Below are 10,759 nucleotides of genomic sequence, written 5' to 3'. Positions count from 1 at the left end.
GAAGTCCCCCCGGTAGACTGAGAGGAGACCAAAGTGGGTGATTCTTCTTGGGGCGTGGTGGTCTGAGCCCTCGATCGAGTCGTTGGGGATGCCGCCTGATTATCAAAGTTAGAGGGTTCGTCCCTAAGAGTAAGGGCCGATTGATCCCGACCTCGGCCCTGTCTGGAACCACCACCCCGCTTTACTTACTTTTTTTGAGGCATTCCTGAGAAAAGAATACACTTCATAGTTAAGATAACCATAAAAACATAAAAGAATCAGTTTAAAGTAAAAGACATGCAATCATTGATAAGGTTGCCAGTGGTCCGTCGATGTGCTAAAGCATCGTCGAATAGATCGACGGAGCGTCGAAGTTCCCGTTGAACTATTCAACGCGCCGTCGATCGCGGGTAAGCCACTGGAAATATCGAGCAAAAGACGGTGAGAAAGACACCCGGTCGATCAATTCGACGGGTCGTCGATCTCATTTTATCACCAAATTTGCCACTGGAAATTTGAACTAAACGACGGTGGGAAAGATGCCCCGTCGATTGATTCGACGGGTCGTCGAATCCACCGTCGATGCTGTGTTTGGCAAAAATATTAGACAGACTCATTCGACGTTAAATCGGACGGTCCGTTGATTGAATCGACGGGCCATCGAATTGAGCGTCGAATGTGTTTCGCATGCTAGACTACAGATCCTATACATTCTTTGGCCGATGTGCCAATCGTCACGTATTTTGGGGTTACTCAGACTTCACCCCATGTTGTCTTGGGTTAGACTAAGGAAAACATTTGGCGGGCAAAACAACACGAAGGTCGTAATGCCCTCCAAGCCATTGTGACACCCAATGTCCCTCTTGGGCATTTCATCGAACAGTTGGTGGGCAAAACAACAACAACCTCCTGACTGAAGTGTATTTGTCGTAATGCCCTCCAACATGGCTAAAAATCAATCACCCAACAACCACAGACAATTCAACAAACCACCCCCAGCAAAAAATACGAGCATACCAGGCGAAAATAACACGATGCAAACAAAACAAGGAAAGCAGCCAAAAATAAGCACATAAGCCCTAGAATGCAAAAACAAACAATTGCAAGGGAAACTAATCCAGTAAGGCAAATACCTGGAAGATGAGTGCAACTTGCTAGAGACGGAAAACTACTCGAAAAATCACACACAATGAGGGATAACGTGGTAGGGCAGGGGGGCGGGAGTGGCGGTAGAGCTGGGGAGGAAAAGAGAGGGAGTGGGTAGGGTTGGGGGAAGAAGTTAAGGCAAAGGGGGAGAAGTGGTAGCAAAAGAAAGAGAAGTTGGAGAGGGAGACGTCATATGAAAAATGGGAGGGGTAACAGACGTGGGTTATAAACCCACGTCCCTGAATCGTCGGGTTATAATGACCGAGGGAGTGTTCAATTGACGGAGCGTCGATCAATTGACGTTCCGTCTTTTTGACACAACCCTCCGTGTCTCTCCTTTTTTTTTTTTACAAAGAGAAAAAGAACGCCCGTCGATCTGACCGTCGATCAGTTCGATGGAGCGTCAAACCTGTCGTTGATTTGCCATAATTTCCAGTGACCAATCTTTCCTGTGATCCACTCGACGGTGCATTCAACGTTTCGTTGATCGGATCGACGGTCCGTCGAATGTGTCGGGTAACTGCTAGCCTGGCAATTTTCTGGGTTTCAACCCTTAGGTTCTGCAACATATCAACAAACATATAAAACAACACAACAACAAAAATCCACGGAATGAAAGAATATATATATTGCGAAAAATGCACATGGGTTACCTCCTAAGAAGCGCACAATTTAATGTCATGGCACGACGTGATACCACTTTGGATGCTAAGGTTCGGTGCCATGTTTTAACCGGTGAGCATCGACAATCTTGTCACCATCAACCATCCAATGGTAGTGCTTTACCCGATGGCCATTGACTCTGAAAGTACGCGTCCCGTCGTCAGACTTTAACTCCATTGACCCTTTGGGTGACACACTTACCAAAGTAAAAGGGCCGGACCACTTGGATTTCAACTTGCCCGGAAAGAGCTTCAATCTTGAATTGAACAGCAACACCGAATCACCCAGTTGGAAATCTCGCTTCAGAAGTTTGACATCATGATAGTGTTTCATCCTTTCTTTGTACAAACTCGCACTCTCATAGGCATGATACCGAAACTCATCCATTTCATTCATTTGTAACAACCACAGCTTGGTTGCTTTATCCCAATTCATGTTCAATTTTTTAATGCCCACAAAGCCTTGTGTTCGAGTTCAACAGGTAAATGACAAGATTTAACGAATAACAACCGATAAGGATAAGTACCAATGGGTGTCTTGAACGCTGTTCTATAAGCCCAAATTGCATCATCAAGCTTAGATGACCAATCAGTTCGGTTTGCATTAACCGTCTTTGCTAAAATGCTCTTTATCTCCCGATTGGAGACTTCGACTTGCCCACTAGTTTAGGGGTGGTAAGGAGTTTCCACCCTGTGCTGCACTCCATATTTCTCTAAGAGATTAGCGAATTGCTTGTTGCAAAAGTGAGTGCCACCATCGCTAATGATTGCCCTTGGAGTGCCAAACCTTGTGAATATGTTTCTTTTGAGAAATTTGGTGACACTCTTGCTATCATTGTTGGGCAATGCTATAGCCTCAACCCACTTGGACACATAGTCAACCGCAACAAGGATGTATCGCATGCCACGAGAACTTACAAAGGGGCCCATAAAGTCGATGCCCCACACATCGAATAGTTCAACCTCCATGACAAAATTCATTGGCATTTCGCGCTTCTTCCCAATTGATCCTTGGCATTGACATTGGTCATAAGATTTCACCATCAAATTTGCATCATAATAAATGGTAGGCCAATAATAGCCACATTCAAGCACTTTAGCTGCTGTGCAGTTCCCACTGTGATGACCCCCCACGGGAGAGTCATGGCAAGCTTTCAAGATTTCCATGGCCTCAGATTCGGCCACACATCGCCGAATGATGTTGTCGGCACAAGTGCGGAATAAATAGGGCTCATCCCAATAGTATTGGCGACTATCTCTCAAGAATTTCTTCTTTTGGTAAGCCTTGATATCGTTGGGGATAAGACCTGTAACCAAAAAGTTGGCGATATCTGTGTACCAAGGGGCAACATCACATGATACAACCAACAGTCTCTCATCAGGGAACACATCATTCAACTCAAGATTTCCACTTGGTCTCCCAGCTTTCTCAAGTCTAGATAGATGATCCGCGACTTGGTTTTCACAACCTCTTCGATCTTTGACCTCAAAGTCAAACTCTTGCAACAACAAGACCCAACGAAACAACCTTGGCTTTGCATCTTTCTTTGTCATCAAGTATCTCAAGGCCGCATATCCGTATGAACAACCACTTTGGATCCAAGTAGATAGGCCCGGAACTTCTCAAATGCTTAGACAATGGCTAGAAGCTCTTGCTCGGTGACGGTATAATTCATTTGAGCTCCATTGAGGGTCTTGCTAGCATAATAAATTGGGTGCATGATTTTGTTGTGCCTTTGCCCAAGCACCACACCAATAGCAAATCCGCTTGCGTCACACATGAGCTCAAATGGCATTGACCAATCCGGAGATACAATAATTGGAGTAGAGGTGAGCATTTCCTTCAACTCATTAAATGCCTTAAGGCATTTCTCATCAAATGCAAACTTAGCTTCTTTTTCAAGAAGCTTACACACCGGGTTGGCGATCTTGGAGAAATCTTTGATGAATCGCCGATAGAAACCGACATGTCCCAAGAAACTGCGAACCCCTTTTACAGATATTGGTGGAGGGAGCTTGGCTATGACCTCAAATTTTACTCGATCTACCTCAATGCCCTTCTCGAAAATCTTATGGCCCAGGACAATCCCTTCTGTCACCATGAAATGACATTTCTCTCAATTAAGTACAAGGTTGGTTTTCTCACACCGCTTCAATACCTTGCCAAGGTTGGCAAGACATTTGTCAAAGGAATCACCAACAACAGAAAAATCATCCATGAAGACTTCCAAGAAATCTTCCACCATATCTGAGAAAATAGACATCATACACCGTTGGAAAGTAGCCGGGGCATTGCATAAGCCGAAAGGCATGCGGTTGAAAGCAAAAGTGCCATAAGGACAAGTGAAAGTGGTCTTCTCCTGGTCCTCTAATGCAACGTTAATTTGGTTGTACCCCGAGTACCCATCCAAAAAGCAATAATAAGCTCTTCCAGCTTGCCGATCAAGCATTTGATCAATAAAAGTCATAGGGAAGTGGTCTTTACAAGTTGCGGTGTTCAGCTTCCGGTAGTCCATACACACTCTCCATCCGGTGACCGTCCTTGTAGGAATCAGCTCATTCTTGGAGTTAGGGACAACAGTGATGCCTCCCTTCTTTGGCACACATTGCACCGGACTAACCCATGGACTGTTTGCAATTGGATATACAACACCCGCATCCAACCATTTGATTATATCTTTCTTGACTACTTCTTGCATAGGAGGGTTTAGCCTCCTTTGATGCTTCACACTTGATGAACTATCCTCCTCAAGCTCGATTCTATGTTCACAAATACCGAAGGGAATTCCCCTAATATCCGCAATAGTCCACCCAATAGATCTTCGATAAGCCCGCAACACTTCAAGCACCTTTTGAGTTTGTTCCTCACTCAACAAAGATGAGAGAATAACAGGTAAATTATTATCTGGGCCAAGAAAAACATACTTCAAATGAGAAGGAAGTAGCTTGAGCTCAAGTTTTGAAGGTTCAATAATCAAAGGCTTAGCCGGGGGAGTTGTTCTGTTGTCAAGATCAAGAGATAGTTTCTTCGGTTCGTAAGAGTATGAACCCCGGCCAATGAGAGAATTAACTGTTTCAATATACCCCTGTATGTTATCCGCCTCGAAGTTCACCAAAATAGCCGAAAGTGTCTCGTCAAAGTGCTCCTCTTCTAACTGATGCTCCACCGCTTCGTCTATCACATCGAATGAATCAATGACCGAAATGCTCTCATAAGCACTAGGCAACTTTAACCCCTTGCTTGCTTGGATGGTTACTTCTTCATCATTGACCCGGAATTTTATTTCATTCCTTTCCGAGTCCATTAGGGCTCTCCTGGTGGCAAGAAATGGCCTTCCCTAGATAATTGGGACTTCTTTGTCAACCGCACAATCAAGGATGACAAAATCTTCCGGTAATAAGAATTCCCCTACTTTAACAAGGATATCATCAACAACCCCTACCAGTCTTTTAATGGTTCTATCGGCCATTTGGAGACGCATGCTCGTTGGTCTAGGTGTTCCCAAACCAGTTTGCATATATATGGCCAGTGGCATCAAATTAATACTAGCTCCATTGTCACATAAAGCACGAGCAAAATCATGATGACCGATGGTGCAAGGGATAGTGAAAGCCTCGGGATCTCCCTTCTTTGCAACCTTTGATGACGAAATAATAGAGCTCACGCGGTGGGTGACTCCCACCGTATCATGCTTGATTGGCCTTTTCTTCGTTAACAAATTTTCAAGTATTTAGCGAATCCCGGCATTTCTTGGAATGCATCTAGGAATGGGATATTCATTGACAACCCTTTCAATTGGTCGTAGAATCGTTGGCACTTGGCATCCTCCGTTCTTTTCATCAATCTTTGTGGGAACGGGGGAGGAGACTTATATGTTTGAGTCAAGGGTTTAATTGCCCCCGTGACCTTGTTCTTTTGAAAGCTCTCACCGGTAGCTTTTTCAACACTTGGCTCCTCGTCACCCTTTTGAACAATAGGGTGAACTTCTTTCTCTTTCTCAACAATAATAGGCACTTCAATTGGTGCCTCCATTTCTTCTTCAAACTCTTCTTCAACAACCTCATCAATGATTGGCTCGACATTGATAGGTTCAACCACCTTCTGATTTACCGCGTTTAGGATATTTCCGCTTCTAGTGGAAATAGATTTGCATGAGGAAATGTTATCACCTCCACTACGCCTTGGGTTCGGAACTGTGTCACTAGGAAGGCCCCCTCTTTGCGGCGGATGTTTCTCACGAGAGAGATCTCGCATTTGTGACTCAAGTTAACGAATCGAAGCGGTGTGAGAGCCTACCACTTCAGTCAAATTTTCCATCTTCTTGTCACTCTTATGCTGGTTGTCCGATATCTTTTCAAGCATAGATTCCATCCGAGAGGTGCCTTGATCATTGGAAGGGCCTTCTCGCCAATTTTGAGAGTTAGAAGTACGACCCTTTGGTGGAACATAGGCATTCGAATTCCGATTACTATAATTGTTGTTGTTGTAATCCCTCCTGTCCGAACCACCATATTCATTTCGGCCATATTGATTGCTTGGTTGTTGGGGTCTCCATTGCTTTGGGTAACCCCCTTGAGAGTGATCAATATAATTAGAATCCTCACGTTGTGGCTTCCCCTCTAGATAAGCTTCTTCCGAGACTTGGTACATTCCTGGAGTATGAGGTGGCATCTCTTCGACAACATTCACACTTTTAGCTTCTTTCTCCGTAAGCCTCTTCGACAACAAATCCATGGTGGTTTGCAATTGAGCAAAAGCATGATCTCGCTCATGATTTTCTTTGGCCACCGCGGCAGCAGAGGGACTACTATATGACAGGACTTCACTATCACTCGAGTGCCAAACCTAATTGTGGGTGGTGAGCTTATCAAGCAAACGGGTGATAACGATAAATGACTTGTCCATGAAGCATCCTCCTGCAGCAGTATTGACAGCAATCTGATTCATTGTATCTAAGCCCTTGTAGAATTTTTCCGTGAGAATAGCATCCGAAAATCTGTGAGTAGGAGATTGAGCTAGATAATACTTGAAACGCTCCCATGCTGAATATAATTGTTCCCCCGGAAGTTGTTTGAACTCAAAGATCTTATCCCGAAGCTCAGCCTTTTTGCTTGGAGGGAACCATTTTTTCAAAAATGTATTGGCTAACTCGTTCCAAGTATGAATAGAATTGCTGGGGAGCTTTTCATACCACTCCCTGACTTGTCCAGCCAAGGAATATTTGAAGACCCATAATCGAAGTGCATCTACAGAAATAGCACCTTGAGATTGTTGAGAGCACACATGCAAGAAGTTCTTCAAATGTCGAAGCGGACAATCCTCCGAAGAATTTCGGAAATAACCTTCAAGTTTCAGAAGTTGATAGATAGAACTATAAATTTTGAAAGTAGCATTTCCAGTTCTAGGAGGAACCACAGCAGAAGCATAGTCAGCTTCATTGATGAATTCCACAAATATATTTTCATCTTCATCCTCTTCTAGTGTAGGAGGGTTCACTTGGAGTCCACCTTGGTTTCCTTGATTTCGATGCGGTCTTCCTGCCATGTTCACCTGGTTCACCACAACAGCAAATGAGGTGTGATGGAATAGAAAATTTTTTAAAGAAAAGTACACAACAATCAGTAATTTCTAAACCGTATTCCCCGGCAACGGCGCCAAAATTTGATACGCTCCAATTACACCTATTAATGGCGTAAAGCGGACGTTGTCAAATATAGTAACCCAAAAAAGGTTGGGGTCGAATCCCACAGGGAATATGGAGAGAAAAGGGTACTAATTGTATGCGATACTAGTCTTTAAAGGCTTTAATCCTATTCCGAATATTTTAAAAAGGAGATATGGTTTGTATTTGCTATTTCGAACTGTTTGAAATTTGTTTGGATTTGGAGAACCAAAGTTGTGTCCCCACAATGATTAGACGTTATGCTATGGGTGTCAATATGATATATTTCTAATGGGTCGCGGTTATGCATGCACTTAATCTCTAATACACTTCCTAATATTTTCCAATAGTTAGAAAGTATTTCTTTTCATGATTTTCCCAAATGAAGAAAAGTTATAAATAAGGTTGATTAAATATGCCAAGTAGAACTCATCTTATTCCTAAGCGAGTTCATTAAATGAGGGTTAGCGCCCCGAGTCCTTGTTATATTATTTCAAATCACACCCTAGTTCATCTTTCCAAATAAACTAGAGTTTGTGCATTTGCAACCACTTATAGAACAATGAATACGAGAAATAATAAAATACATCACAACCCATTATATATGTATACAATGTTAGATACCCATTACATAGCACCCATCATTTTGGGTCCACAACTTTGATTAAGGAGACTACTCACACATTATGGTCTCAAAAGTAGTAAGCAATAAATGAGATATAAAGCTTACAAAGGTAATAAAGATGATGGAATATAGAATCTTGTTGTCTTCACTAAGCTCCAAAAGGGGAGTATTCAATGCTCACCCACCAATGGGACTTTTTAGTTGAGTACAATAAAATCTGAGTGCAAAGTAAAACCAAAAATGTTCTTTAAATAAGCTCCAAAAATGCATAGCAAAAACTGACAAAATTACCCCCGATAGCAAGATCGACGGACCGTCGATCGTTCGACGATCCGTCGATTTCTTCGTCTTTTGTAACTTCAACCCTCTGTACCGTTCAACGGTGCCGTCGACCAGTTCGACGCACCGTCGAGTATCCCGTCTTTTTCTCCTCTGCTGAGATATCCTTCTTGACGACACCAACGACGAAACGTTGATCAGTTCGACGCTTCGTCGATGTCTCCGTCCTTCGTCGTCTTCAACTTTGTCATCACTGGAAAATCAGGCTTATCGACGATTTGAAGGACGGTTCGTCGATTGATCGACAGACCGTCGATTCTCCTTTCTGGCAACTTTTTCTGTCGTTCTTTGCTTTTTGCTTTTGGGTTATTGTTTTTCCTAAAACACAACAAAACATATTAACGAAAGCCAGATTTACTTGAAAACAACCAAGATTCATAGTAAAAAGGCGTCGAATGTGCCACAAATCCGCGGCACATCACTAAGACAACCTCCAAGTGATCAATAACAAGACATAAGGCAAATCAAGTCATTCAAAAGAGCTTGTGACTTCAAACTAACCCCCCTCATGACCCAACCTTATCACATGGGACACATGGGACTGGGACCACTTATGGCTTCAATAATCCTATTTTTGACTCTGATCATAACATAGAACTTTCATCTGGCTAACATATCAACTTAGACTACATCCCAAACCCTCACATAGGGATTTGATCGTGTTTAGACAATCATGATAGAACAGAAAACACAGAAAAGACATCCAAATTTAGATAAAAACTCCTCAAAATCAAAACCATAGTCTAAATCACTCTTAATATATTTTTAGTCATAACTAAACAAATAATGGGGGCAGGCGGGAAAGCTAAATGGAAATCTAAGTCAAGTAAGTTCATCAACTTAATGTTATAGTCTAGATTATATGTAAAAAAGGAACAACTAGTCACAAAGCATGAACAGAAGTCCTGAAATAAAAGGTTGAGTAAAAAACAACCTATTAACTTGAAACTCCCCTATAACCCACATAGAGCTCCTTAAACAAACATAATGTAGATAAAATCCAGAAGGGAATCACAACAAACATATCAAATTTGGGCTTTGTTATAAACCACCAACAATTATATTAACCAGGCATAGTGTGGACATAAACTGAAAAGAAAGGGAATAGACAAGCATTTTGACTCAGACATCTATCCTAAACCACACACACACCCCTTAACTAGGTATAGTGTAGACAGAATCAAGATGAGAGATGACAAGCTAATACATTAACTTAAATCCTATCACAAACCACACAGTCATACCACCTAAGCATAACATAAACAAGACCTAAGTATAAAAAGAAATAAAACTACTTAAACTTTACCATAAAACCCCAGCAATCTTATTAACTAAACACAACATGAAACAGAGTCTAAGTGTGAAGGAAATGGACAAAAATACTAACTTAAACCTCATCATAAAACCAACACAATCTTATTGACTAAACACAACATGAACAGAGTCTAAGTATGAAGACAATGGACAAAAGTACTAACTTAAACCTCATCATAAAACCAACACTATCTTATTAACTAAACACAATATGAACAAAGTCTAAGTATGAAAAGCAATAAACTAGAATAATAACTTAAACTTCATCACACAGCTAATCTTATTAACTAAACATGACACAAATCTAAATATAAAGCATTAAACTGAAACACTAACTTAAAATTCATCATAAAACCACACATAATCTCACTAACTATGACATAACATAAATGTAAAGCATCAAACTAAAAGGTATTTACCTTTTGTGAGTGCAACTGGGGTCAAGCGATGGATTTGGAAGCCTTTGTGCTCCAATGCCAAACTCAAGCCACTACGACACCACACAAGCAAATGAAAAAGCAAATTTTAGAACTAATGAAAACAAACTGAAACCCTTAGGTTTTTAAAACTAAAATTTTTAGACTTATGGAACTTTTAAGGCAAAAAATATAATTTTCACCCTTTTTTTCGTTTCCAACTCCCTTCTTTTCGAATACATGGGGCTTCTATTTATAGAAAGCCCAAAATGCCTCCTAGAACTACAACCAACGATGTGGGACTTGCCAATTTATGCAAGTCTCACCCACAAATTCAATATACGGTCCAAATCTAGAGTGTAAAATGAAATCAATGGTTCAAAGACTTCAAGACTAGCAATAATGACAGAAATATATATATAATGGGGGGCTTGTACCTTTAAGGGCCTGTTTGGTCATTTTTCTGGTAAGAGAAGGACGAATCTTAAAGCTTCATTTTCTCCTCCACGTTATACGCTCCAACTATAGGACAAGACTGAAAAAATAGGGCGAGTAGGTGGTGGAACAGGAGGCGCGCGCTAGGGTTTTACCCCTAGCTACCTCCTTTCTCCTTTC

The 10,759-nt window shown here is 41.7% G+C and overlaps 1 non-coding gene across 1 annotated transcript; it reads left to right on the top strand.

Annotated features, from left to right (window-relative positions):
* The first annotated feature begins 6,781 nt into the window (after positions 1 to 6,781).
* LOC132643003 (small nucleolar RNA R71) lies at positions 6,782 to 6,888 on the top strand. Its single transcript, XR_009583466.1, has one exon. It is a non-coding gene; the product is annotated as a small nucleolar RNA R71 (small nucleolar RNA).
* The last annotated feature ends 3,871 nt before the right edge of the window (positions 6,889 to 10,759 follow it).

This window comes from Lycium barbarum, chromosome 5 (genome assembly GCF_019175385.1).
Source record: "Lycium barbarum isolate Lr01 chromosome 5, ASM1917538v2, whole genome shotgun sequence".
NCBI classification, from domain to species: Eukaryota; Viridiplantae; Streptophyta; class Magnoliopsida; order Solanales; family Solanaceae; genus Lycium; species Lycium barbarum.
This window is presented reverse-complemented; position numbering and strand designations above follow the sequence as displayed.